The sequence below is a fragment of the Lycorma delicatula genome, chromosome 10, assembly GCF_047948215.1.
Source record: "Lycorma delicatula isolate Av1 chromosome 10, ASM4794821v1, whole genome shotgun sequence".
Classification (NCBI taxonomy): domain Eukaryota; kingdom Metazoa; phylum Arthropoda; class Insecta; order Hemiptera; family Fulgoridae; genus Lycorma; species Lycorma delicatula.
In genome coordinates this window covers 18810500-18836775 of record NC_134464.1, presented here as the reverse complement: position 1 = coordinate 18836775, position 26276 = coordinate 18810500, and the positions used below count along the sequence as shown (strand labels likewise).

General features: G+C 32.8%; 1 long non-coding RNA gene across 5 annotated transcripts in view; it reads left to right on the top strand.

Moving 5' to 3' along the window:
• The window catches only part of LOC142330831 (uncharacterized), a 173416-nt gene that overhangs the window by 53898 nt on the left and 93242 nt on the right, over positions 1–26276 (top strand). For 2 of the 5 annotated variants that reach the window (XR_012757851.1, XR_012757850.1), the window contains exon 2: positions 138–226. The exons of the other annotated variants lie outside the window; for them this stretch is intronic. This is a non-coding gene — a long non-coding RNA (uncharacterized LOC142330831). The remainder of the gene's footprint in view (positions 1–137; positions 227–26276) is intronic. 5 annotated transcript variants of the gene reach the window in all.

Genomic DNA, 26276 nt, shown 5'->3' with positions numbered 1-26276 from the left:
CGCCATCATACCTAATTGGGATTCGAACCCGGAACCACCAAATTAAATGCGCTACCTACTCAGCCATAGAGGTCGTAAATAATTAATTCATTTATTTTATTTATTAAACTATTATAATTTACGGTTTTTTTTTTCAGGATATCTTTGGTGGAACCGTCTGATTTTATAAAAATGGTAACTTTCATTCATTACCGTTTGTAGCCGTCATCTCCAGTCATAATAATAGGTAATTTTTTTACAACTATGTATTACTAACGGTATATTCTATAGATATAATTATTTTCTTATACGATAAATAATAAAGAAACCAAAATTAAAAAAAAATATATAAGGGTCGTCTAATTATTATTAAAGACAAATTTCTCTGAAGCTTAAAAAAATGTTTAATCGATGTGACATTTTGTTCACTTTTCTACTTTAATATACTCGTACTTGTCCCGATCTTTAAATCAGGTTATTTATGACTGTTGCAAAAAAGTCTTTGTCTTGATGTCGGAACCGATTTAGCATATTTCTTTTGACGACGTCATCGCGTTAAATTTCTTACCGCATACCGCCTTCTTTAGGCGGACCAAACAAGTTGAAATCCAATGGTGAAAATTCAAGGTTGGATAAGGGGTGAGATAGTGGTTCCTGATGCACTCTGTTGATGACTTCTTGCACTGTATTAAGTAATTTCAGACTGAAAACGTTAAAGTAAATTTTTTAATTAAATATTGGGATAATTAAAATAAATAAAATCGGTCGACCTAGCCGTTCAATATGTAATAGCGTTGCAAATGCACTTGGCAGCCTCTTTACTGAGGGCGTTCGGGTCCAGCAGATGACTGGATCAGAACGTTTTGATGACGTATTGAGGACCCTCGAGGATTGTGAGGTGGGCGCGCTATTCACGGGGGGTATGCGTGAGATGTATACCCAGACCCAGACTAGGCGATAGGGAAGGGAAAGTTAACCCTCTTGGGGAGAGTCACAATAGCAACCGGGAGGAATGTCGTGATATCTCAATGATCCAAGAAGGACCCCGTCGGGAGATCAGCTTCAAGCTGCACAAAGGTGGGGGGCTACTCTTCAGCCACGTTTGGGACCGACCGAAGTAACATCTTCTAGGCGGTTACCGATAGCTTTCAAGTGGTTAAAGTACATTTCCAACTTCTAAATTTTTATTTTATTAATATTTAGGACATAAATAATAAAATATTTTAATAGAAAAAATATTTCTCGTGATGTAATTTTATCTTTTTAATTCAGCTTGAAATTTTATTTTACATGAGGTAATACCAAAAAGTAGGCTGACTTTTCCTTTCTTGTTTTCATAATTTATAATTCCAAAATAATTTACAAGATGGCGGATTGTCAATTATGTAGATATGCAACTCTAATAAAATAATTTTGTAAATAACATTTGAAAAAAAAAACAGGATAAAAAATGATTGGGTTATATAAATTTCAAAGAAACAAAAGAAAAACCATTACATCGTAAAAATAAACGCCATATTTAGTGTTAAATTGTGCGTACCTTAAAATCGGCGGTTATATGGTCAAGTTTAGCAATCTAAATTAGTATATATATTTTTTTATTTTACCAATTTAGGAAAAATTTTGAAGAAATTTGTTTTTATTTATAAAGAAAAAATTTGGAATACTATAAAAATGAGTTTATGATCTCAAACTTATAAGATAGCGAACAGTTGACGATAAAAAGTACGTTATTCTGGTTCAGATACATTGTAAAAACATGTAAAATTCCCAAGAGTAAAGAAAGAGTATGATTGGCTGTAATAAAATTCAATAGACCAACAACAATTATAGGAACATATATCTTATATTTTGTGAACTTAAGATTAGATATGATGTACAACCAGGGGGCAGTCGTGGGCTTCAGCTTTAATATTTAGATATTTTTTAAAATTGAGAATAAAGTACGTGAAAAAATTATTATTAAAAATATATATTTACCGTAAATAAAAAATACGTAGAAAAACAATTTTGAAATACAATTACACCTAGTAAAAGATAAAAAATAATTTTAGGACGTTAATTCAGAATGGATTTGACAACAAGCTTTGATGCTGATATGTAATATTATATGAAAGTTATAGCTTCAAATTAAAAATTTGATGTTTTTGTCAATTTTTTCACACGCGTGGTGATAGGCCTAAAGAATGATCCTCGAGGAATGGTCTGTAGCAGGGGTCGGCAACCTTTTGAGTCAGAAGAGTCAAAAATAACAATTTACAAAATTTCAAAGTTTTTAAAGAGCCACAAAAGTTTTCGAAAATAGGTTTAATAAAAAACAATTTATAGGTACTTACACTTATAATTATTATTGTAACTAATAATTATTATTTTTAAATAATAAAAGCTATAAAATAGATAAATAATAAAATAGGTAATTTATTAAATATATATTTTAATAAAAACACTTTCGCGGTAATATCCAACAGTAGTACTTTGTTTCTTTTCTGACAATTCTTATCGACTTCAAAAAAGTAGTTGGGTATCTTATTTGGAAAAAAATATGTATAATATGTATTTTAAAAATATAATGCTTATTATGTTACCTATTTGTACTTCGGTTTATTATTATTATTATATATATGTACATACATAACTTTGAGAAGATAATTCGCTTCTAACTCTTTTACTTGAAACAACAAACTATACGTCACAGCCAAAGCGCTGGTGAAGACGCCAAATTGTCTTTCGTCGAAAGCGAATTAAAACCTACATAGAAACATCCGACGACGGCGTCATTCGAGAGCTTCTGACGGACTGACGACGCGTGTCACGGGGGAGGGGTGCCGTGAAAAGCGAGTACAAGTGGCAAAGAGATAGAATCGGTGCCTAATCCTCGTTAATCGATTCAGAACGATTTTTAAATGTTTTTATTTAATAAAATAAATAATATTTGCGTATGGAACTAAAGAGCCGCAGCTTCACATCCATAGAGCACCATGTGGCGCATGTGGCTCGCGAGCCGCAGGTTGCCGACCCCTGGTCTATATTGGCTGGTTTTCTTCGCGCCCTTGCGGTGTGTAGGTCTACAGAGGGAGTTTAATCGAGGTACTCGATCGCGGTAGGATCGCCGGTGGCTAGGGTTCCGGCCAAGGCATTGGATTGGTTGAAGGTAGGCGCATTGGCATCGTGCCACGGTTATATCGGTATTGTTTGTGATTCGCTTTGGTGGTTCCACTGGTGGGGACAGCCGCGCCGCCGGGATATGTGAACCCGTGCGACCGGGGGCGTCCAGATTTGGTAAACCCACGCAAGATATCATGATGGGGCGGTGCGGGGTTTGTTCTCGGCACCTGTGCGGACCGGAATGCGGTTGCGTTGCCCTTGTTAGGTGACCTAAATTGGTCGATTTAATTGGGTGTAGGGTCTGAATTTCTATGTTGCGTAAAACATAATTTTAATCGGTATGAGGGTAGCACTGATTTAACTTGAAACTTATTCGTTCACTGATGCATTCACAGTCACGAACGGTGATGTCAAATCTTTACTAGGCGCGGGGTTCGCGCTTCCGCGGTTTCGGTCGATTAGTTTGAGGGGATCACGTTAGGTTGGATGTGAAAATGTCCGTTTGAGGCCTACGTGAAGGCAAAATTTGATTTGTATTTTACTGATGCAAATGTATGCCGAGGTATTTACATCGGTGGCATCCCGACCGAGGCCTGGTTGATGACTGTGAGATGTAATCAGTTAGAGAGTCTAAAGACGACCTCCGGTAAACCCCCTCACTGCTAGGAACGGTAACGTCACACAGCGGGTGTCTTACCCGTTTGGGGTTGGGATGATGGGTCTAAAGAACGGGAAGCAAAGATTTGTACTTTGACATGAGTTCCCCACTCGGGAGCAATTTATTATCGTGACTCACTTGATACGTAAATAAAATTTTCTGATAAGCAATTTTAATGGGAAACCATTATATTAAAAAAAAAGAAGATGGCCGCTATATCGGTTTAGGCGTACTTTTTGCAATAATTCTGTTGTTTGTCGTCGGATTTTTACAAGTAAGTAAAGTCGTAATTTTATTCACAAAAAAATGCTTCATAATTTTTATAATATAACACGATTTGATAAATCTAATAATTCCTATGATATTTAAGATTGAAAAATTGAAACGAACGCCATTTTGAAATTTATCAACGAAGAGTAGCGTTATTTTTTTTCCGATTAAAAAATTTTTATTTAAAATAAAGTACAAAGTTTAAAATAATTACTTTAAAATAAAGTAATTATACTTTATTTAAAATAAAGTACCAGTTTTGGGCTTCACCCAAAACTAGTCAAAATCATCGGACTAACACTAACGGATACCAAATCCAAGGTTAAATTCAGGGGAGAAATATCTGATCCATTCGACATCAAAACAGGACTGAGGCAAGGAGATGGACGGGATTGGAACAGATTAAATAACGATAACGTTAAAATAGGAAAAAGGTATCTCAGTAAATCGCCTAGGCTTTGCGGACGATTTAGCCCTACTAGCCCAAAATATAGAAGAGGCCAGACACCAACTGTCAACACTGGAAGAGATTGCAGGAAAAATCGGTCTAAAAAATGGTCTAATAATCGGTCTAATAATGACATAGAACTAGTAGAAAACTTTAAATACTTGGGGGAAAACATCACGCACAACCTCCAAGAAAATCCAAACTGGAATGAAAGAATAAATATACTCATCAAAGCCGCAATAAATACGCAAAACATCTATAACAAAAAATGCACGTCCATAAACACAAAAATAAGACATTATAACTCATTTATCCGACCAGATAGCCGGACAGCGGCCGGGACATGGAGATCAAGGAGATCCCCTTAGTGATTTTCCTGGATGTCCGCAACGCGTTTGAAAATGTAGAAAAAGTGGGACTGCAGATCTTATTCGAGAAAACTAAATTCTTATGTACAAAGACAGATATCACAAGTCTGAAAACAAAATACGGTAAATTCGATAGGGTCCCGTACTTTAAATACCTCAGGGAATTCATCGAACCAACAGGCTTTGAAAAAAATCTCACAACAAAATCGTCTCCAAAAAGTCAAAAAAGCACTAGGGTTAGTTCACAACATCTACGACAAAAAATGTATATCAAGACAGACTAAACTCCGGCATTACAACACAGTTATAAAACCAGCAGTCCTTTACGCCGGTGAAACTTTGACGCTTAACAGAAAACATGAACTTGAAGAAATATAAAAAAACTAGAAAGGAAGATCATTCGGAAAATCCTAGGAGCAAAATATACCCGAGACGGTTGCAGACTACAATCGGTCAAAACAACAGAAAAGTATTCAAACATCGAAATTGATATTAAGAAAAGACTAATGGAATTCTACGGTCATCTCAGTAGTCTACCAGAAAATCGATCGATGAAAAGGGTAATAGAATATGTAACCTCGCTCAAGAACACAACACCTTGGATGGACAAACTTCGAAAGGACCTAAAAAACGCCAACATAAGTCCAATAGACATTTTAGAGACACCTTCAGATATAAAGTAAACAAACGGGAAGTTATATCAGAGCAACCGAAACAAAAACAGTATAGACCACAGCGGTCAGAAGAGCGTAAACAAGCCTTCTCAGAAAGAATGAAGAAGAACCGATAGGAAAGTCGAGTTATTTGCTTAACGGCTTCCATTTAGCGGGAGAATTCGAAAATAATCAGACGTTATTAGTGAAATAAAATTTTCTGTACTTTTAAAAACGTGTATATGTAATTTAACAGGCGTACAAGGAAAACATGTGGTGTCGACATCAATTTTTTTTAATTTGGTTTAATATTCAGTAACAATAATAGATACCGAAGATAAAGAAACGTCAACGTTCTAACTTGCAGTATCATAGCGAATCACGTTTCTAACTTTGCTCAAATTTTTACGATCTTTATATAAGCATAACGCAAGAACGATTCAACCAATCTTCATTAAATTTTTACACGCGCAACTTCAGATATATTTCTAAAGCATAACTAAATTTTAATAAAACTAATCTTGTATTTTTGAAGATTTTTCGAGCCACATATTTTTTTTTTTCACAAGCTTATAAATATATAAGGAAACCCAAATTAAATGAATGTACAAAATGTAAAAAATTCATTTTTACCCCTCAATCCCACCATGCGAACGAAGTAATACCGTACTTTTTTTCAAAAAGTCTATTAAAACAATTATTTATCTTTTTTTTATTTCCTTTTAAAAAAAAAAGTCAAATTTCTTTAGACATCTTACAGGTATAAAAAAAATAAATAAGTTTTAATAACATAAACGAGCATAGTTTTCTTATTTGATAAAGAATAATGCATATTGTATTACAACACTGGAGTCACGTAGTCGTAAAAAGCTTAGTAGAATCCAAAGGGATTTAAAAAGATTTTACTGAAAGATAACTTCCCCGTGTTTTATTACTTATACTGTCTTTTGTAAATTCCTTGCGACAGTTACGGTAGAATTAAAATTTAAAAATATAAAACGCAAATCTTATTTTTTCTTTAAACGATAATTTTTTTAAAACAAGTTATCAGCGAAAAGTCTAAGACTTTCCCGAAGAAACATTATTATTATTGTTGTTATTATTACGGTTTAATTACATTTTATAAGCGATTAAAAATATTTTAACGTTTATGATTAACCGATATGTTTTAACATTCCTTTAAATCACGTGCAGTGACAGCTCGCGTATAGGGACTGTGGAACTGCAGCACCCGCTATTTCCACTCGATATTATCGATAACATTTAATATATATAACGAGTCGTTTTTTCTTTAGTTCTTTCTTTATACTTGGACAATATATAATCCTTAAGCTTAATGTCAGTAGCCATTCCCCGGTTTAAGAAAAAGATACGAAAATCGTTGTATAGAACTGTGTGCTTCACAGTTCTAGCGGCGTGGTGTTTGGCTGGTTTTGCGCATGTTCACATAAGAAGCTGAACCCAAGGCTGTAAGGAAAAGAGAGCGCTATCACTCCTGCAGTGCCGACCCTGGCGTACTGGTGAAGGTAGTTTTTTTTTTCTCCGTGTGTGAACGGAAGGTTCCTTGTTCGTTCCCTTTTCTAGTTTAGTCGGTGGAAGGAATATGAAAGCGGTTTAGTTGTTTTTTCAGTAGCGATCAGAAAATAGCGGAAAGCTCTTTGATTTCCAAATCTGTGCAAAAACACGCTGGAAGGCCGAAAAAGAAGGTATCTAGTAAAAACGAATTGCGTATTAGTTTCTGGATACATAGTAATTAAAATTAAACACCCTTGGACTATAGACTTTTTAGCAGAAATTTTATTAAGTTATTATCTAATAATAGACTAATAACCGTATAAATAATAAAATGTTAATACAGATAAAATATTTTAGTAATATTAGATTTTTTTTTGTCTTCAGTCATTTGACTGGTTTGATGCAGCTCTCAAGATTCCCTATCTAGTGATAGTCGTTTCATTTCAGTATACCCTCTACATCCTACATCCCTAACAATTTGTTTTACATATTCCAAACGTGGCCTGCCTACACAATTTGTTCCTTCTACCTGTCCTTCCAATATTAAAGCGACTATTCCAGGATGCCTTAGTATGTGGCCTATAAGTCTGTCTCTTCTTTTAACTATATTTTTCCAAATGCTTCTTTCTTCATCTATTTGCCGCAATACCTATTCATTTATCACTTTATCCGCCCGTCTGATTTTTAACATTCTCCTATAGCACCGCATTTCAAAAGCTTCTAATCTTTTCTTCTCAGATACTCCGATCGTCCAAGTTTCACTTCCATATAAAGCGACCCTCCAAACATACACTTTCAAAAATCTTTTCCTGACATTTAAATTAATTTTTGATGTAAACAAATTATATTTCTTACTGAAGGCTCGTTTAGCTTGTGCTATTCGGCATTTTATATCGCTCCTGCTTCGTCCATCTTTAGTAATTCTACTTCCCAAATAACCAAATTCTTCTACCTCCATAATCTTTTCTCCTCCTATTTTCACATTCAGCGGTCCATCTTTGTTATTTCTACTACATTTCATTACTTTTGTTTTGTTCTTGTTTATTTTCACGCGATAGTTCTTGCGTAGGACTTCATCTATGCCGTTCATTGTTTCTTCCAAATCCTTTTTATTCTCGGCTAGAATTACTATATCATCAGCAAATCGTAGCATCTTTATCTTTTCATCTTGTACTGTTACTCCGAATCTAAATTGTTCTTTAACATCATTAACCGCTAGATCCATGTAAAGATTAAAAAGTAACGGAGACAGGGAACATCCTTGTCGGACTTCTTTTCTTATTACGGCTTCTTTCTTATGTTCTTCGATTGTTACTGTTGCTGTTTGGTTCCGGTACATGTTAGCAATTGTTCTTCTATCTCTGTATTTGAACCGTAATTATTTTTAAAATGCTGAACATTTTATTCCAGTCTATGTTACCGAATGCCTTTTCTAGGTCTATAAATGCCAAGTATGATGGTTTGTTTTTCTTTAATCTTCCTTCCACTATTAATCTGAGGCCTAAAATCCAAATCGGTCTTCTCCTAACGCTTCTTCTACTCTCCTCTCAATTCTTTTGTATAGAATTCTAGTTAAGATTTTTTTTGCGTTACTAGTTAAACTAATTGTTCTGTATTCTTCACAGTAATGTCGTGTTCTTTAAAATATATTTTTATTTTGATCAATTTTTTTTGTTTCCCCGAGTGAGATATATCTTAACAAGTAAATTTTGTACTAAAATGTGACCTAAATTTTTAAGAAAATCTCTCACAGTAGTGTAACACAACTGGTCGCGTCGAGTCAAATCGGTTATCTTTGTTACTTATATTGCATTAACTAAGGGAAGCTGGATATTGACTGATAGAACGGATTACGATAGCAGATTAGCAGGCTTGCCAACCTAATACGATTGAGGAAAATATTAAATTTTGAATATAAAATAGTGTCTCGGGTGATATAGACCCGTCGCGACTAGTTAAGGCTTAAATTATGTACCATTATCTTTAACGTGATAAAGTGTAGAATTAGTTTATTATCCTGCTTCCAGCTTCATTTTTTCCGGTTGTTTTATTAAACAGAAAACTTTAACCGTGGACTTGAAAAGGCATAGAAAATTTTTTTCTGGAATAGCACTTAGCACTTCCACTTATTTTAGCTACGAGCCACCAGTGGTCGTGTGATCATTATTTAGCGACCGATTAAATTAATACACACATATTATGTTAATTATAATATATAGAAGTCATTCTCATCCGTTTTAGGTCCACAAAAAAAACAGTAACCCGATGAAACCTAGTTAAAATAAATTTTAAGCTGTTTAGATAAAGACGGGTATTAAAATGCATTTATGAACTATACAAACATGATTTATAGGTTCCAAATTAATGCGTACGTGCTTCTCGTAATTTGGTCTGCTTGCATTATATTCGTTTTGAGAGCGTCGAATTCGAACATACAAAAAATTCAGTTGGCGAAGTACATCACGGAAGATAAAAGAACATAGATGAAAGAAATACGGGGTACTAGTTTGTTAGGTGGGGTGGACAGCCTCAGCAGTGAGAGCCAGCATGCTGAGGTGTGCTGGTTTCAATGATCTGCTGAGGACTCCTTGGGTGTGTTTGGTAGGAATAAAAAATATCAAAAGATCCATGGGCCACACCACTGCATTGAGGTACGGTGTGGTGCCATAAAGGACAAAAAATGAAAGAAACCTCAAAAGAGCCACCGGTTAGCCCGACCTGCCATGCCGGTATATTGCCGGTAGTTGGGGAGGGCTAATTAGAGTAACGGACACTACCCTGGGTGGCGTAATACCATCAAGTCGGTCCAGCCCAGGGGAGTAGAGGGGGGAAAAAAAGGATCAGAAACGGAGCTGGCCTCCGTAGGGCGAACGGCAGAGTCTCTGCCTTTCATCTGGAAGTCCCGGGTTCGAATCCCGGTCAGGCATGTCATTCTCACACACGTTACAAATCATTCATCTGATTCTCTGAAACAATACCTAACGGGTTTCCGGAGCTTAAAGACAAAAAATAAAAGGTTCAGAAACGGAAAAAAAGATAAAAAAAGGTTTAGAAAGGAACCCCGGTCCAAAGTTCTAAGGTTAAAATCCTAGTAAAGGCAGTTACTACATATAGTAGTAACTGTAGTATTTGATGTAGTATAACTGTAGTAACGATGTAGATTTGAATACTACATCGTGGATACCTGCGGTTCTTTGGTGATTGGGTTTAACGTCAAAATTTCAAAGCAGTCGGTGAACTACAGAGATTTAAGATTTTTGAACGAACGATTTTTAAAGATTTTAAAATTTTTGGACATTTATAAATATATATACATTTTTTTTATATTTGCGTTTTTTTTCGCTTGTTTAGCCTCCGGGAATTACCATTCAGGTATTACTTCACAGGATGATATGTATGGGTGTATATTTATGTTTATTTTAATTCTATGTGAATTTACAAAATGCTGTAAAAATGGCTATGAATTTAATTTTAAATGTATTTTAAAAAAATTTTTATTAGTTTAAATGTTTTATTTTCTAGGCTAATTGTATTTTCTGATTTATATATATATATATATATATATATATATATATATATATATATATATATATATTATTCCGGGGAATAATAACGCGAAAGCGTTTTTTGCCCTCCAAAAAAAAAAAAAAATGATTACATTTAGTTAGTTGAAAAACGTTATCTGCCGTGCAACGATTAGGTAAGCAAATGTACTCGTAATAAGACTGTGAGAGCGGTATGGGGAACAAGCAAGTCTAGTACAGTATTAGTTCGGGTATTTCCGCGTCTTTTTGTTGACATTTGTTCGTCGTCTCATGCACTGTTACAAGAATTAACGTGTTTATTCATCAAGTAGCTGTTCGTCTTCAGTTGTTATCTGTTCGGTTGTGTTTAATTACTTTTTTTAGCGTATTACTGAATTATCTTTCTATAATTAGTAATTGTTTGTATATTTACATATATTTAATCGTAATTCTTGTTTAAATTTACGTTCGACTGCTATAAATATATGATATGAAGGTAAGATTAATTTATATGACATGCTAACTAACCGCTAGACAAAAAATTTGTTTCGTGTAATTAAAAAAAGCCGATAATTAATTTTAATTAACCGATTAAGTTATGTAATTCATTTTTAGTTGATTATTTTAAGCGCTATTTGTATCTTTATGATAAAATATTCTCTTATATTTTAAAACATTAACCAAAGTTACCGTTCAAAAGTATATACATATATTAGACACATTAACTGCCGTAATTCTGCGCCATTTTTTTTTTTCAAACTGATACGTAAAAAATATAACGAACCAAAATCTCGGTCGAGTTCGTTAATGGACAAAATCAGACCAAGGGGAGCTTTTTCGGAAAAAAACAAAATATCGCTATAACTTTCTTATTATGTAAAATATCGATTTCGTTTAAATACCTATTCTATGGATAAAGCCCTAAAACTTATCTAAATAAAGTGTTTTGATATCACCAACCATCGGCCCACGTAGTGGAAAAAATGGGGTTTCAAAGACAAAAAAAAATCATACATCCCATTAATAGGCGCAGAATCGAATCGGTCTAAAAGTCGGCGTTAGTCTTCTAAATATTACCTAAAACTTTTATCTGAAAAAGTTTTGATATGACCAACCCTTATGACAAGGGATGACAAAAATATTGCTGGAATTGTAAGAAGCAAGGGCTTGTCGTATGCGAAACATGTGAAATTTTTTTAACATGCAACCATTGTCGTAATGAGTATTTTTGAAGTTTTTCTAACTTTAAGGTGGAAATCGTTTTTATCTTTTTTTGTATTTTCTAAATAAAGAAAAATGTAATCCTATACCTTTTTTACTCTCCCGTCTAGATAGTTCTATAACTGTACAAGGAAAAGTATTTTAATCGGTCCAATTTGGGTATATCCGGTTTTATCGAATCTTGACGTTTTGACACCTAAGGAACCAAAAAATAAAAAAAACAAAACCACGTGGAAATTATTCAGATGTTAATGTTCTATTAACGTATAAGTGTTCGGTGTTGGTCTCTAAATCACCTTATATTTCCCGAACTACTGGACCGATTTTGACCAAAGTTAGTTAAACTATTTCTATGTATAGGGCATTGATGCCATTAAATTTTCAAATTAAAATATCTGTAGAGCAAGGTCACCCTCAATATCTTGAGATTTTGCCTAATTAAGATCATATTTTTCTTGCGAAAATTTGTTAAAGATTAAAAAATAACAATATCTGCAAAAATACTTTTTTCAAATTTGCACCCCTCTACATAAAATGCTTTTGTTGTCCTCTGTTATGTTGTAATATCACAAATGAGTCGTAGAATAAAATAAATGAATTAATATTTAAAGTGTAAAGTAACTCGGTTCGATTGGGTTTCGAATTCGATCGTCCGGTTGACTCCGTACCTGGTACGTTAAGCCCCGCAGCTATTCCAGCTGCCGACCGTAGAAGCAAAATTTGTTTTTTCTAAGTTGTGAAATTACATTATTTTAGATAGTTCCGACCGTCGCCGCTAGTCCTGCCATATCCACATGAATTAAATACGGTATGTGCGCGCGCTTTAATTAGAATAATTGAATTAAATAAACAAAAAATATTACGTTTAAATAAAATGATATATATTTTTAATTAAGTAACGTGTGTATGTATATGTAAGTCGTGTATCAGAAATAACCCACTGTTGTCAGGTTTTTTTTTAATATACCACACATTTACACATAATTTATAACGGAACCCTATTAAAAAAGACAATTTATTCAAGTTATAAAATAAAAAAAATATAACATTTTTAAATAAACAAACGCTAAAATTATATTTATTATAAAATTAGCCGAACCGGCAATGCTTCGCTATTGCTGTGTGTGTGTGTGTGTGTTTTTTTTTCTGTGTGCGTGTGTTATGCTACCATTTGTTCCTGATGCGTTCATACTGTTATATATTTTATAAGTCCGATTCTTTGAGAGAATAAACACGTATAAAATTCACTGGAGCGAATATTTGTCAGATAAATGTATTTCTCTTATTTCATATATATATTACATACACACAAATACACACTCATACTCACAGTGCAAAAAAAATAATCCTTGTTCCATGAAATTAAAAGGAAATTGTAAATAATAATGCCCTTTAAACATTAAATAACCAATTTTTTTTATTTGGACTGAACATAAACCACAAGATAAAATTAATCTTGTTTTAATGAATGAGTATAAAAATTGTAATAAATTTACAAATTAATACCATTAAATGATTAAAAAAAAAAAAAATAAATATGATTAATGTAAAAATATTATTAATTTTTAACAACATAGAATCTGATGTTGACAACACATGATTTTTTGTACGCCTATTAAATTACACTTACACTTTTTTAAAATGTAAATACGTAAAATTTTATCTCATTAATAATTGCAGATATTTTTTCTTTTTTTTGCTATTGATTTATTATTCATCGTAATTTTTTTTTTATAATGAAAGGTTAATTATTAATAAATTTAAAAAAAATTAAAAAAATGTAGATGAAAAAGGAGATTTTAACCGATGTGCTTTCCTCTTTCAAATATTTCATTAATTAAAATTTTTTTTTGGCTATAACTGGAACAAATGAAAATAAATACCATTTATGATATATCGTTGAAATCCTTTCAATGTGGGCTTATTACTGCAGTTAGAAACTAGATTTTGGTCTTTTTTGGACACTTTTGGTACAGTGGATTGCAATCAAAAGGGGAGGTGCACAACGAGATGTTACAACAGTCCTAAACACAAAATTTTAACGTCCTACGGCTAATATTTTTTGACTTATGCCAAATACTTGAGTACAGACGTCACGCCCAAAGTAGTCAAATTGGATTCAGGGATGGTCAAAATGGATATTTCAGTTGAAATCTGAATATCGAAATTTTTCGCGATCACAATACTTTCTTACTTCGTACAAGGAAGTAAAAATGAACTAAAATTAAAACGTGAATTAAGAAACTATTTTTTTTATGCATTTTGAATTATTTATTTATTAACAAAATGGATCACTTTTTACGTTTTTTAAATTTTTTAAGATAAATTCTCTCTAATGATCATCTTATAAGTTTTTTCCGAAATTTTTATTAAATGACTTTTTATTATAATTTTTTTAATTTAAAAATACACAGAATATATGTATAAACCGATCGAAAATATTTTTCATTCTATTTTCCTGGCATAGATCTAAAGGTATACTGCAAGAAGGAAAAGTATGATAATCAGTCAAAAAGGGGTATGGTCTTTTTTTTAATTTCTCGAAGTTTTATGTCTGAGGAATCCCAAAAAAGAAAAGATAAAGTGTTTTGATGGTGGGGCGGGGAGTAAATTTCGTACTTATGAACGTATGAAAAAATCATACTATTCCATTGATAGTTGCTTTTCAAAAAAAAAGAACCCGGATGCCGGTTCAAAATTTGGATGATTTGTTTGCGCTTTAATATGAGGTACATAGTAGCAGATCGTTTGGTTTCGCTATTACAAAGAGACGGTTCACTATTGTTTACTAATTTAACTTACTGAATTTGAACCGCAGTTCTGCTATGTCAAACATTAGACGTAATAACAACTTCCTGATACGCGTGCATGATGACTCAATCCGCCACTGTTACCATCTATCTATAAAATGTTTATATTTCATTTATTTATTTATTTTTTTCGATCGATGAAATAATCCACCGCAAAATCTTACAAAGAAACTTCTAAAGCGGGAACGTGAAAATGGAAATTTGTAGCGTATGAAAAATACCGTATCTGGCCGGGATTAGAACCCGGTACTCTGAATGAAAGGCCGAGACGCTACCGCTCAGCTACGGAAATCGAGTAATTAATTTTATTTTTCACTTTTAAGTCGGTTCAGCTATTAATTACGTTTTGATTGTTTTGTTATACATTTACCATAACTAGGCGGGAATTCAACCCACGACTCAGTGTAACAGGGGGAGAAGTTCTTTTCCCGTTGTTGCAATTTTCATTCGTTTTACTTATTTAATTTTAAATATTTAGTGATATGCGATATCAAATTTCTATTCGCGCGCGTGCGATTGTTTTAACGTGCACTTTTGTATTAATAAAACGTCACCTGATTTGAGGTTTGTCCGAAATGGAACATTAAATAAACGGTAACTATCAGTTCTATTTTATTTATCGTAAATACAGGGTGATTTAGGAAATAATTTGGTAACCGATTCTAGATCTTGAAATAAAGGAAAAAGTTCACGTACAAATATATGTCCGAAAACGCTTCTTTGTAAAGTTACGGCTAGCGTAAATTTCGCTCGGATTTCAGTTCCCCTGTGAAATAAGTCATACTGAAATTTTTAAGGCGTTATATAAGGGGTAAAATTGATGGTTTCTTATGTTTTTTGACCTGTAAAATAGAATTTAAAAAAACCAGTACTATCATCCCTTATTTTCACGATATCCAGCGTAGAACAGAAAAGTTCAGTGACGAAAAACACATTGCACATTGTTGTCAAGGGCATTGATTTCTATCGAACGTTCGCCTTCAGTTCATCGATACTGAGGGTTGTAACATTTGATAAGAAGTTTATTAAGTAAGTAATTATATATATATATATATATATATATAAACCATATATATACCATATACCATATATAAAACCATATATAAAATTGAATGTTTGTCTGTCTGTGTGTCTCTTAAGCCTTTCTAAACCGTTCATCCGATAGCATGAAAATTTAGGGAACGGTTGGACGCATGCCAGGGAAGGTTTCTGAATTAGTTTGGACCCGCTAGGTAGCGCTTTGGTCGAGATATTTTGAAAAATTGTATTTATGGTCCGATTTGCCTCGTATTCAGAATACGTGTTACTTAAATGGAAAGAATTAACTCCGCAAAAAATGGTCCCGCTAGTTGGCGCCGGGGTTGAGATATTTAGAAAAATTATATTTATGGACCGATTTGGTTCGTATTCAGAATATGAATATTAGTTACGTGAAAATAAATATTTTTGCAAAAACTGTACCCGCTAGGTGGGGCCGGTGTCGACATATTTACGAAACGAACAAATATTCAAATAGACTTTTTTATTCTATATATATATAAAACGCATGTTCGTATGTGTGTCCGCTAAAGATAAAAAAACTAATGGACCGATTTACGCGCGGGAAAACGGGGAAAAGGTGGAAAGAGAAAAGGGGAAAACGGGAAAGGCTAAAAAGGAAACTGGGTGAGCGATGATGGAGAAGAGCGAAATAAAATAAAATAAAATAAATTTCTTATAGTAACAAATGCTTTAATAATAAATAAAAAAAATAAATAAATGAAAAATAAATAGTTCAAGAGATAATGATAAAATAATACCATAACATAATTTATAAAATTGTATAGTTTATACGTTGACAGAGGACTTTTGCTAAGAGGAATTTTAGAGGTAAATCTTTTTTTATTTAATTTTTTTTTGATGAGGCAAAAGTAAAAACTTCTGTCGATCTAACTAATGCGTCGAGGGGGAGAGAGGGACGGGGTTTTTAACAAACGCAGATGGCTTCCTTCGCTCTGATTGGCTACCGTCAGACAGTACTGAACAAGCGTTGTACAATTCAAATACAACCGTAAACATGTGTACATGTGTGTGTGCGTACGTATGAGTATTGCTGTGCGAGTGACACGTTAATATAGACGTTTTCTTATAAAGACATTTCTTATATAGACGTTCAATATAATTAAATTAAATCAAGATTTGTCGATTATTTTATATTTATTACATTTTATTTAAAATAATAATTAATCTCCCTTAATATTTATAATTTTTTTTTTTTAAATATTACGATAAAGTTTATCTGTTTTGTAAAGTAATTTAAAAAAAAAAAAGATTCTTATTTAACTTATTAAAAATAAATCCATTAAAATAAAAAAAATAGATTGTAATAAAATCTTTACGGGAAGGAAACGAAGCTATATAAATATATTACTAGGATGAAAAATTATGATGCAAGTGTTATCGCACATAAAAAAATATAACAAGACGGTCAGGAACCGCTTTGCTGGTCGTTCCCGTGTTACTAGAGAGCCTCCTAAAATTTTTAAATTTACCATCTGTTAAAAACAATAATTACAATTACTGTTTTTAAGATGCTTTTTTTCTAAACGGCAATTGCAATTATTATTTTTAAACGTTGCATATCTTAGGTTAAGCTGAAAGCGGATGATACTCGGTCCGGTCACAGTCTTTCAATAGATTTCAATGCCTCGGCACAAAATGAAGGAAAGCCAAAAACTGTGACGCTACATTAAAGACTTCACGATTTATCATTAAAGCTAAATCGTCTAGATGAAAACCCTTTTTTTTTATTTATTTTATCGCTACGTTGCTTAGATAGGGAGATATGCAGCGTTAAAGACAAAAGTGGCCTTTTACCTTTAAAATGGAACATTTCCGTTTAGCAAAATCGGAAAAAAGAAATTAAATGTAAAATTTTAAGATTTAAACTATTTTATTGAAGTTCACTTCTTTCTTTTTCCTGTTTAGCCTCCGGTAACTACTTTTCAGATAATACTTCAGAGGATGAATGAGGATGATATGTATGAGTGTACATGAAGTGTATGTAGTCTTTTACAGTCTCAGTTCGACCGTTCCTGAGATGTGTGGTTAATTGAAACCCGACCACCAAAGAGCACCGGTATCCAAATCCGTGTAAAAATAACTTACTTTAGTATGATTTGAACGCTAGAACTCTCGATTTCCAAATCAGCTGATTTGGGAAGACGCGTTCACCGCTAGACCAACCCGGTGGGTTATTGCAGTCGCTGATAAACTTTATTTCCCCTATGGGCTCGATCAAACACGGAGAAATACTTAAATATTTTTTTAAATGTTTTTTCTCGCCGATCTTTTTTTTAATTTGATTATTTTTTTAAATCTGAAGTATACGGTCAAGAAGATTATTCAAGCTTTAATTTTTTATTTATTCGCCTTTTTAGACCTGTCGGTTGCAAAATTAAAGTAGTTTGATCAGAATCATTTTTTATCGTGACACATAGGTGTCCTTTTAATTTTTACTCCTTGTACGAAGTAAAGGAAGTATAACGATCAGAACAAATTTCGGTTTTCATATTTCAACGGAAATATTCATTTTGACTAGTTTCGGCGTGACGTCTGTACGTACGTATGTATCCTCCTTTTTTTACCATTTTTTTTTTTAATTGATGTTAATAATTATTAACATCTGATTGTAAATAAAATTACGATAAATAATAATTCAGTAATAACAATAAAAAAAAAAAATGAAAACCTTTCAAAAGTTATTAATGAAATAAAATTTTACGTACTTTTCATTTAAATAACTGTGTATATGTAATTCAATAGGCGAACAAGGAAGTCATGTAGTGTCCGCATCAGATTTTTTATGATTAATTCACCATATAAGATAAAAACTTCTGCGTGGGAATATAAAACGGAAATTTTGTAGACTATCTGGCCGGGATTCAAAACCGGGACCTCCGAATAAATGGCTGAGACGCACTATTACTCCGACATGTGACCGAAGGAGTGGTATAATTTAAATTTTATATAGATCCGCACTTCTGTATTCCCTCTAATATCCCTCAATTTAATATATGAAACCGATTTTACTTTTAATATTTTATATTTTATACTTTATTTATTTATTTATTTATTATTTTATATTTTTACATTTAATATCTTTTTTTTTGTCTTTAGTCATTTGACTGGTTCGATGCAGCTCTCCAAGATTCTCTATTTATTGCCAGTCGTTTCAATTTCTTTTACATATTCCAAACGTCGCCTGCCTGCACAATTTTTCCCATCTACCTTTCCTTCCAATTTTAAAACGACTATTCCAGCAAGCCTTAATGTGGCCTATAAGTCTATCTCTTCTTTAACTATATTTTCCAAGTATGTCGGTTTGTTTTACTTTAATCTTCCTTCTACTATTAATCTGAGGCCTAAAATCGCTTCCCTTGTCCCTATAATTTTCTGAAACCAAATTGATCTTCTCCTAACACTTCTTCCATTCTCTTCTGAATTCTACTGTACAGAATTCTAGTTAAGATTTTTGACGCGCGGCTAGTTAAGCTAATTGTTCTGTGTTCTTCACATTTATCTGCTCCTCCTTTCTTTGGTATCGTGACTACAACACTCTTTTTGAAGTCTGACGTAACTTACCCTTTTTCCTAAATATTACTCACCGGTTTAATATTAACCTATTAAAATGTGCTATTTGAGGAATGTTCAAATTGTACAATTTTAACATAGGTGTGGAACAGAAAAGTCTATTGAAAAAAAAATTGTTTAAAATTTTAATAACAAATCATTTTTATTTGTCTTTTTTTATCCGGTATTGATTTACATGTTATTTAAAACCCTCCAACTAGTAAAAAGATAGACATCGACGACAAAATGTTGTCAATTATATTTTTTCATCGTCAAATGAAAACGCGTAATGAAAATTAATAGATTTCATTTTATATTTAATTATTTTACGCCATTAACATTACATAATTACAATAGCAATGTTATATCTTTGCAAACGGTGATTAATTAAAAATAAAACCCCATATTAAAAAGCGAATTGAATTATCTTTTTCATCGTGGTACTTTCTTTTCGTTTTACTGGCCTACTGATTCTGAAGTAAACTAGTACTTACGGTAATTAATTATGAATGTAATATTAATATTGTAATTTAAATGAACGAATTAAACGCTTTACTTTCTGAATATTTTCTTATTTTTTTATCATATCTATTGCACTTTAAAATACCGGTATGTACTCGATTTTTTTTTTTTATTTTCGGTCCGGAAAATCGTGGCACGGGGTACTCGAATAAATACGGTATATATTTTTATATTATAATAAAATTAAAAGATAAATACTGTGAATAATAACAAATAAACAGGAAGAGGAAGGTCCGATAAGGTATGACATCAAATAATGGGAAGGGCATTGACTTAACGTTATACAAGGAAACTGGGAGAGGGGTGAGGGAAATCGGTGAAAGGGAAAAGGGGAAGGAGAATAAGTGAAAGGTAAAATTTGTCAAGTTCAGTTTTTTAATTTGTTTTATCAAATTTTCAATTGCGTTCATTTAAACTCTCTCTCTATCAATATATATATATCTCTCTCTCTCTCTCTCTATAAAAGCATTGCCGCTTCTGCTAGTATCAAATAAGTATGAACAGTGGTCACGTACAAGTAATTTGTTATATAGTTTTTTTATATGCTATTGACCTTGAAAACATTACATATAATAGCGTCTGTATTTTTGTTTTGACTACACTGTCAGTTTTAACTGAAATTTCTTTTTTGTTTAGCAAGCGGCAGTGTAATTATAAAGAATTTTACTTTGCAGTACGTATTATCTTATATACATAACTCTTGTACGAACAAATACAAAAAAAAATTCAATAAGAAATCCTTTTTTCAGGCTTACTAGGAATTATAGAATGAGAAATGAAATATTTTCCTGTCTTCCCAAAAGACGAATATATATTTTATATATCGATATACCGATTCAAAATGTTTATTACGATCGCCAAATGGATTGTCTAATTATTAAACATCATTACATTCGTAGAAAATGTTACTCTTAATAAGTAATATTAGTTTATAAGATATTTTGCGTACAGTCATTAGAAGAAATAGAAATGATATGTAAAACAAATTAATAAACGAGTTTTGCGCAAAATCCTTTAAATAAAAGAATCACATTAAATCACTCTACAACCCTTCAAATCGTTTATTTAGACTAAATAATTTTCCGTTCACATAAGTTATAAAAAAACTTTTCTCAGGATTACCAGAGGAATTTCCTCTACAAAATAGATGAATCTATCTATCTATGGATAGGAGGTAATATCTATGGACAGCAGTAGCCCCACTACTTCCTATCTTATCAAATCTATTTAGATTATAAGTAACTCAACTCGTTCGTATAAGACAGAACAGTGGAAATATTGCTGAAGTACGAGTACGATTTCCATTTGTCAACTCAAAAAATATAATCAAAATAACAAATTCATTTCTTTATGATAAATTAAACTATCCTTTTTAAATGAATACGATTCATCGTAGAATTGAAGAATACTGCGATAAAAATTAATTTCAATTTGCTCCTTCGAACGAAGGAGACACTTTCTCCTTCGTTCTCGCTCCTGTCCACCGTTTTGTTATTCTTATATCAAAAATTTATCTCAGGTTCGGATAGGCGAATCGCATTAATATTTGTTAAGCATCTTTGTAATGGAGGTTTTACAATATTTCGAAGCGCCCCTATGAAGAGGCCGCAGCATACCGTTTGGGAATCACTGGTCGATAAGGTTTCGGTTATTATCAGTAATACGAAATTGGGAAATTATCTTCGATTAGTTTTCCTTATCGAGAAACAATTATTTCCATTTAGAAAGATTTTCTAGCAGTTTTAGCATTAGTTGCCCTTACATTCGATGCGTATAAAATAAACTTCTTCTACTAAAATAACAGTTTGTTCAAAATATTATCGTGCTTTATTTTTTCAACCGTGTTTAAATTTCCGTCTGTATTTTGTCCGAACTTGATTCAAAACAGTTCGGTCAATTCTGTATTATTTTAAAAATAGTTTTAAAAAAAATATTTTTTAATAAATCGGACAAAAATTTCAAATCTTGGCCTCACGTAATTATTTCTATCTGTAGCGATATCATTTCTGCTTCTATTTTTATCTTATTTTTATTTAGTCTGAAACAAATAAATTAGACGATCGAATCAATTTTATTAGAATTCCTTTTTTTCATTATAAGAAGACCGTATCGCTGAATCGTAAAATTAGACTGCATGATATAAGATCGGTTACAGTTTATTTTAAATTTTATAGATTAATTTAAATGTGTTAAAGTAGCTTTTTTTTTGTTTTAAATGGAAGAGTAGCCTCGGATAAAATATCAGAACGTTTTACTCTTAGAAAAAAACATTAATATAACATTGAGGTATATAATTGAAGATAACTACAAAATACGCTTCCTGCATAAAAGAAAACGATACCGTTCGCCGGTAAAGTAAAAGCTACGAAACCTATGTGAAAAGTATTTCACAGAAACTACGTAAAATGGAGTTGTACAGAACTTGAGGTGAAGTTCCCGGCGATGCGTGAATATTTATTATTACTTGTCACGTACGTTTTTATAAAGGATAAGTCGATAGTTTTCTTTGTCGATTATTTTTAAAACATAGTTTATTCGTTTCGGGTACAGGGTATACTAAATATTTTTACAAATATTCTTAAAGTTTGGCTTGAAACTATTTTGAACGGGAAAATTACTTAGGAATACAATAATGCTGTGCAACAACGGTAATGAGCGACATTAAAAGATATTTTCAGATCATCTGTGTAGAATATGTTCTATATAATTTCAAAATTGTTTTCTTTCATTAAAAAAAAAATACTAACGACAACCAAATTACCAAAATCGGTGAATCAGGTGATGCGCAAAAGTTGACCGAAGGTTGTTTATTAAATTTATATTCCTAAAGTCAAGAAATACATACTTTTAGTAAAATTGAATAAAATAGCTTAAAAGAGATGAACCTCTGACGGCGCCCTCTACAGTTGCATTTAAATTTACAAACATACCAACACCTAAATTTACATTAAGGGAAATAATAATAATAGTAAATTAAATGTAACCGGTACAACGTCTTTGTTTTTGATATTTATTATTAATAAAATTTAATTTTATTTCCTGTCGCACAAATCTGAAACCCGGTGACGCCATTCTGCCCGCTTCATCGCTATTGTCTAGTAGTTTTAATGCCTAATGATTTGTCAAATTTCCCTATGTAATGAACGTTGTAACCGCAGCAGCCTCCGCGAGTATTAGGATATTTCACCGTCTTTCAGACCGTTCAACGTTAGAGATGCGTTCCAGAACTTTGTTTTGATACCGTTATGACGTATTTAGTTTATCGTTGCTGGTAGTTGCCCAAAACCGAATGCTAATCGACTAAATATAAATATAAAATATTAGTTGTATAAAACGTGAACCTTATACCGAGCGATATGTAAGTATGGAAAGAGCTTTATACAGCGCATCTGAGAGGTATTTGGAAGCAGAAAGAATCGGTGTACTACATAGTTAAAAAAAAAATTCATTACATTGGGTTTTTAATCTTTGTCCGCCATCTTGGATCCGCTGTATTGAATCAAACTTAATTTATTTTTAAATAGGAAGGTGGAAGGACATATGACACGTGATATCGATTTAAAATTTGACAAGAAAAACAACGGTGAAACCCATTTTTCTGTTAATGCCTTCCGTTATCGAGTTATAATTATTCAAAGTTGCAACGACGGAAAAATCATGCTAACAATAAAACGAGGTAAAACGCGCTGCATGAATAATTTTATTGTATATTTATAACGCATACAGTAACGATTTTAAACATCGCTATAATAATGAAAATAATAAACGACGATTAATAATTAACAACACGACAAATTAAACCGATTTACTTTAAATATTACAGTATTTATATTGAAATTTTAAATAAATGTTTCCTATCATTACTCGCTAATGAAATACATTTTGAAAGCGTACCGTTCTACAATAAATGTTCAATACGTTTCCCCCTCTGCTGCTTGGCAGTGTGCTAGCCTCGAGTAATATTTCCGTTTATAACTTCTATCATGTCTAGCGGTTTGCGAGCAGATTTGTTAATTATTTTTCTTTTCGATTCGTGAATGTCTGCACGTGTTGTTTTGTAAACGTTATGTTTCAGGTACCCCTTAAAAAAATAATCCGAGTAGACAGGTCTGGAGGGCCATTTTGCGGCTCGTCTAGTACCTATCCAGCAATTTGGAAATTGCTTATTTAAAATTTACTGTGCCCTTAGATAATAATGAGGTGGTGCCGCGTCTGAAACCGTACGTTATTATTTAATTCTTGTCTGACGTTTTCCGGATATTTGGCAAACTCCTATCGGCTAATAAATTGCAGTTAGCATCTCTTGTAAGATTTTCATCTAAAATAAAAGATCCTACAATACAATGGCCGACGATTCCCGTCCAAACGTTCACTTTCTGAGGGCGGTATGTATGAAGTACCAACATCCATCTGGGATATTATCGCTCTAATATCGACAGTTTTCCTTATTCATATGGCCGTTTAACATAAAAGTCGCTTTATCAATAAATATTATTTAATTTTAGATTTTAGATTTGGAGTAACAGCACAAGGTGAAAAGATAAAGATGCTATAGTAAGATGATATAGTAATTCCTTTTTTTTATTTTAGGGCGAAAAACACTTGCGCGTTATCATCGCCCGGAATCTTTTTTTTTTATATAAAAAATAAAAGGATTTAAAACTATTCTAAAAGATGAATAAAACTTACGACTAATATCAGAGGTAAAAACTAATATAAAATCAAGAGTAAATAGAATTTTACAAAGTCCAAGATGGGTGTAAAGGGCCCATTCTTGGATAACTAAAAACCATAAAGGGTCTAATATAAAACTTAAAACTAGGTTAAAAACTAAAATAACAAAATTAAGTAAAACTTAAAACTAACACTAATTATATAATTAAAAAGGAGAAATAAAGCGTAAAACTAACATTACTAAAATCTTACGACTAATATCACAGAGAGTCTTTAAAATATAAAAAAAATAACTATATAAAATTTAACAAATTCCGATAAGGAGTGTAAAAGGCTCCTAATCGGATAAAAAAATCAAAAACTCAGAAAAAAAGAAACTTATTAAAAACTCTTACCGCATTAAAAAATATACGCAACGATATTAAATTTTTTGCATTAACCCAGCACTACCAAGAAATAAAAACAACCGGGTTAAAATTTCATTATCATTGCACAAGATACCACGGATGTTTCTGGGTAGATTAAATTTACGACGCAACGCCGCATAACATATGCAATCCACGAGTATATGGTGCACAGTCATGGGGCAGTTGCATCGTGCGCATAGGGGTGCTTGTCCTCTTATCAGGTAATCGTGTGTGATCCTCGTGTGTCCTATCCGCAATCGACAAAGGACTACTTCCTCACGCCGAGTTTTTCTGTATGAGGAGTCCCATGGTAACACAGAATCTTTAATCTGTCGGAGTTTATTATCAACGGTAGCCGTCCAGTCACCTTGCCACCGCGCTCTCAGTGATTGTTTTACACGATTAATAAAATCAGAGGTAGCAATTCGGTTGGTGAAAGGAGGCTGATTACATGCTTCTTTGGCAGCAGAATCTGCACGTTCATTACCTGGAATCCCTACGTGGCTAGGGACCCGGCAAAAACCTAATTCTGTGTTGCGATTATTCAACTCGGCGATTGCGTTATAAATTTCAATGACGATAGGATGTTTAGAATAAAAATTTTTTAAGGCATGGAGAGCGCTACACGAGTCACTGCAAATAAGAATTTTTCTATATTTAGGGTTAATGATGTTTAGAGCCTTATTTATAGCGTATAGTTCAGCGGTAAACACACTCGTAATACCGGGGAGACCAAACATATAAGTTCTCTCATTGACAACAAAAGCACACCCAACTGTATCGTTTTGTTTAGATCCATCAGTGTATACAACCGCGTCTGGTTTCATCTTGGAGAGAACACACTGAAACATCTGCTGAAAGACGATAGATGGTGTTGATTGTTTATTGTATGTAGTCAGGTCAAAATTAAAATTTATGAGGTTTATTCTCCATGGAGGATATGAGCAAGGGTACATAGGAAAGAATGACGGTGTGTCAACATTTATATGCTGCAGCAGACGCCAGGTACGGACACCTACAGGTGCAGTACGACGTGGATGATCCTCATACTTTCCTAGATTAGGATTTCTAAAGACCGACTCAAGAACCGGGTGATTTGGCTGTCCTCTGAGACGAGCAAAATAAGATAATAAGAGCTGGTCTCGTCTATCCCAAAGTGATGGTTCACCACAGTCTACAAGTAAGCTTGCGACAGGACTTGATCTAAACGCGCCTGTGGCAAGCCGAAGGAAAGCATGATATACACTATCCAGCATTTTAAGCACGGTTTGACGAGCTGAAGAGTAGGCGACACAACCGTAATCTAAACGGGAGCGAACAAAGGAATAGTAAAAACGTATCGTACATGATCTATCGGCTCCCCGGTTGGTGTTAGTAAGGACTCGCATCATATCTAGAAGTTTGGAACATTTTGTTTTCAATTCTTTTAAATGTTTGACCCAAGTAAGACGGCTATCAAAAAATAAACCTAAAAACTTGACGTAAGTAGAGATAGTAATAGTCTCTCCGTT